Raw genomic sequence first — 5,246 nt, forward strand, 5'->3', positions numbered from 1 at the left:
CACTCCTAATTTCAATTGTACTACAGAGTTGTAGTGAGAAAACAGCATGTTATTAGCACAAACACAGACATGCTGATCAGTAGAAAATAATTGAAGACCCGGACATAAATCCCACACACCTATGAACACCTCATTTGATAAAGAAGGAAGAAATACATACCAGAAAAAAGACCACATCTTTAATTATGCTGTTCAAAGTGAGTGGCTACATAAAAAATGCATCTAGAATATTTTTTATCACCCTGTACAAAATTCAAGTCTAATGGATCAAAGACCTCAAAATACATCCAGATATTCTAAATCTAATAGAAGAGAAAGGTGGAATAGTCTTGAACTCATTTGTAGAGGAAAACATTGTCTGAACAGGACAACAAAGGCACAGTCCCTGGAAACAATATTCAATACATGGAACATCAAGAAATTGAAAAGCTTATGTATGGACAAATGACACCATCATTTGAACAAAGTATCAGTTTACAGAGAGGAAAAATATCAGTGAGAACTAGTCATCTGTTATAGGACTACTATCTAAAATATATAAAGAACTCAAAAGACTAAAAATCAAGAAAAGAAATAATCCATTTAAAAATAGAATAGAGATCTAAATCGAGTTCTTGAAAAATAAAACACATACAGTGGAGAAACAATTAAATGTTCAAAATCCTTACTCATCAGGAAAATGCAAATTAAAAGCACTATGAGAAACTAACACTTGTCAGAATGGACAAAATCACTAAATGACATTTGTAAACAAATGACATGCTGGTGTGGATCTAGTGCAAGGGAAATGAACACTCATCCACTGCAATTGAGAGTGCAAACATTAATAGTCACTATGATAGTAAGTGTTGTGGTTCTTCAAGAAGATGGGAATATATCTACCTCAAAATTCAGCAATACTACATTTGGGCATATACTCATAGGGCTCTATATCCTGCTACAAAAGCCCTTGCTTAATGATTTTCATTGCAGTTCTATTTAATAGTAGCCAGATTAGAAACAGATTTGATGTCCACCAAAAGATAGATAATGAATATGTGTCACATTTTCACATTGAAATATTACTCATACTTTCTGCTACAATGTCTGCTTCAATGTCTTGTTCAACCATCATAAGGGAAGCTTCACTTGCAGTAGATGGGGGAAAACATCTGGGCATACAACTCCACAACTGGAACATTGGCAGAGAACGGGAGACCTTAGAACACTAAATGGAATGTCTTCATTAAACTTTTCCTCTCAGGGCTGTAGTGAGAAATCCACATACATTTGTTTAAGAAGTAACAAGAATTTATTAAGATATGAAAAAGGGATAAATACACTTACAAATACAGGAAATGGTGAATCCGGTTGTAAAGTTCTTTGAAAGCTGGAGAATGATCACACACTTCATGCAGCCTGATCTGGTCTTCATTTCCCAAGCCAGTGTGACCCTATCCCTCCTTCCTTTTAAGAGGTCACATTGCAGGGAAGAAGCACAACCTCCATCAGGCCAGATATACAAGATCATGGACTGAGTGAACATTCACTACACTTCTTCTTTTCTGTCTAAATGAGAAGGTTCTAGACCTAATACAAGACTAAATATAATATGAATGATTATCATGTATTGTTCAGGAGAAAGAAAGAATATTAATGTAAACAAAAATGAACTACAACCAACAAGAGCAACATCAAGTAAAAAACACATACTAAATATCTAGAATATATGTAAATGGTAACTTGCAGAGATTACTCCAATAGCTGTCCTGTCCTGAAGAACCTGGATCTAGTACATGATATGCTCTTAGTTAAGATATGAGAGGATAGTAACTGTGACTATCTAGTCTTCAACCCATTAAAGATCTGAGAAGGAAAATAATATGATCAGAGTAAGCAGGAAGTACAAGCAAATGACTTGCAAAAGATGTGAGAAGTGACAAAAAAACAACTGGCTACTTGGACAGTCACCCAATGTCTCTCAGCAACATTGGGGTAACTAACTTTGGCTATAGGCCTAGAATATTTGACAGACCATTGTTCAAAAGCTGGGAGATTCAAAAGACTCTTCTACTCTATCCTGGCAAGGTTCAGCAGTCACTTTTCCTTGTATCCTGCTTGTTGAGTTTGAACAGTGTACCAATTGTCAGCAATCGAGGCAAGGGCAGTTCTTTGATAAGGTAGTTTTGCCAGGAAGAATACAAGCTCCATATGCAGTGCCTTTGGTGCCCACCATTCTCTCAGGAGAAACTTGGTGCTTTTAGGAGCAATCATGTCTCATGACAACAGAATTTTAAATTATTAAAACATTTAAATGCCATATTCTATAGGTCTTTGAAGGGTTTGAAGATTTCCTATCTATGTGGAGTATATATCTCTGCATCTAGAGAACCTAGCTAACATAACTTTAAATATGCCAAGCAAAGAAATGGAATCTTTTACAGTTTTTCAGGTTCTATTTCTGAGACTTAAGGATTGCTATACTAGACATTCTATTGTTGCAACAGATCACAACCCCAAAGATACACTGTTACATTAGCCACATATGACCTCAACCTTCCTTTCTGTCCTCTGGTCCTATGCACTCCACTCATCTTGTGCTTTGTTTTAGTTGAGATAGGCTTCCAATTCTTAGGAATTGAACATCTACTACCTATAGAGGCCAATTTGGATGCCATGATTCTAGATTAATAAAATCACATCTTTATCTGTGTCTAATAATCCCTTAACTACAATGTCATTTATTTGTACCCTTAGGTTGGTCTTTGGTCATTTATAAAAGTCTGGGAATGACTGGACCAGATTCAACTTGGAGGCCTATGAGAGGCTCCCTAAGAAATTTCCCAGAAGAAGAGGGTTGCCTTGTTCGTCTCTCATTGATATGCATTCATTGGTACAATGTTTGCCTTTGTAAATCTTCAACATAATTAAGAAGGTTGGGGTCTTCTATTTGGGTCATTCCTAGAAGAAACATTATTTCTAGGAATGCCCTGCCCACAATTTCATTTCAGATGCCAATTATAGCACAATTAGACATTTGGCATTTTGATGACCCCTTAGGCTTTTGGAAATTGCCTCTCCTATCTTGTCCTCATCACTATAGACTCAGTATTGGCTGTGTATAAGATACATTCATCTATGGGTGCTAATCTGATCTTTAAAGGCCCAATTACTTTTTTTGCATTCTAGATAAGCATTTCTAAAAGCCAGAGATTAATGAGTAATCATCTAGTTTCTTTATCTGATAACTCCTCTATATTTATACATTTAGTCAATATTTACAGAAAGTCACTGAAGGGCTCTTTTGAGCCTTGTGTAACTTTACTATATTTCTCAATTCTTTTCCCTATTCTTGACTCTTGTCCCAGGCATTCAATGCTGCTGTATGGAATAGTGACAAAGTGTGTTCATTGTATGTGGCCTGATTATTTATATCAGCTTAAAAGACCTCACCAAGAATTTGGGAAACCTTGTAACCTCTAATCTTACTTTGTTGTTCAAGAACTTTTTATTCTTCTCTTCAATAGCTTTTCCATTGTAACTGAAGGCCATATTCTGATACTTTGAAGACTCATTGAAGTCAGTCAGTTGGGGTAATCCTATTTTTTGAAGATCATGTGTTTAGCAGCACATATGTTGAATGCAAAGCAAAAGAAACTATTGCCTCCTTAATATCTTTTAAATCTTCCATATGTATTGATTCCCTTTGTGAGTCTGCATAACCTTTGGAATTTTTGTTATTTGCTGTCTTTCCCTTTCACAAATGTTAGTAGGATAGATAATAGCAGGTGAACTCAAGAATTTAGTCAAGTCATCTCTGACTCTGTAAGTTACTGGAGGATACCAGTACCTTTAATCTCTTTTATCTATGCCTTAACACTCTTTTAAAAAAATCAGTTTTAATAAATTCTTCTAAGGATTGAAATCTATATGTCACAACTTTCTGTCAGGACTGAACCTCCTAAACAGTGAATAATTCCAGTGATTTCACTAGACAATCAGCTTCTTGTTTTCATTATTCACATATGATTTTAAAGATTTCATTTTATTCTTTAATTATACATTTTCATCCTTAGAGATTTTCTCTATGACATGCAGATTTCCTTTTGAAAGCAATGGTCTATCTGCCAGTTTTTTATAACCATTTGACATGGAATGAATTTTGTCTGCTAATTTATCATTTCCATGGTCAATGGAATGAATTTTCCTTGTGAATTTATCATTGTCAAATCAATGACATGAATCCTTCACCTAATCTCTCATTTCAACTCTGTAAAGTCTGTATCCTTTCAATAAATTTCTTATCAAACTATTTTCTAATGATAGGATATGAATTATCAGACTAATAGTAACTATATCTAAAAGTGTTTATGTCCCAGGCAGGCCATATATCTCTTCTAAAATTACATCCATAGTAGAAACCAAAAAAGAATTTAAATTCCTGAATGGTGATATTATCTGCAATTGGCTGGAAGAAGCTCAACAATTATAAAAGAAATCTAATTATGTATTTATCAATTTAAAGTTAAGTTTATTAGATAATTTACCTCAGATAAAATCCTTAGGAGACTGTTTTTTGTGTCCTAGGTGTTTTTAGGGAATATTAATGATGTTTGGTCCACAGACATTGCTTCCTTAATTCTTCTAAATCTTCCATATGTATTGTTTCCCATTGACAGTCTGTGTCTCCTGCATCTCTCAGGTATATCAACAGAGCAGGTTGGTTCAGACTGACTCAGGCTCTCAGAGTGGGCTCCTGTGATTTAAAAACTCACCCAGGCAAATCCCCCACTGGCATCCATGAGTATTAGGCAGAAGAATACAGGAGCCACAACAGATTACATACCCCACTGAAGCAGTCCACCAAAAAAATTTGGACAGGCTCAGCAGTTGCTCTTCAGGCAGCATTCCAATTTAGGAGGGGTGTGCTGAAGGTTATGAACAGCTTACAACTCCTGCAACCAGTCAGCCCTATGCAGGAAGTATGCAAAGGCCAAACACTGCAGAGTTTCCTCCCAGCCTTCTGAGCCTGAAGCTCCTGCCAAACCAGACCTGGCTGAGAGTCTGAGTAGAACACAGCATGGAGAGTGTTTTGAGATGACCCTTGTGTTATATGCAGTTAGGGATCCTGGAAGCAGGAGAGGACCAACCACTCCCAATGAGAATGAACCACAGTTGTACACAGAGCCTAGCACACTAGGTAAGCAACAGTTAAAAGTTTTACTCAGGAAACAGATGCATGTTCTGACTAAAGACCCTTTACTGGG

Source organism: Microtus ochrogaster, unplaced genomic scaffold (genome assembly GCF_000317375.1).
Source record: "Microtus ochrogaster isolate Prairie Vole_2 unplaced genomic scaffold, MicOch1.0 UNK117, whole genome shotgun sequence".
In the NCBI taxonomy this organism is placed as follows: domain Eukaryota; kingdom Metazoa; phylum Chordata; class Mammalia; order Rodentia; family Cricetidae; genus Microtus; species Microtus ochrogaster.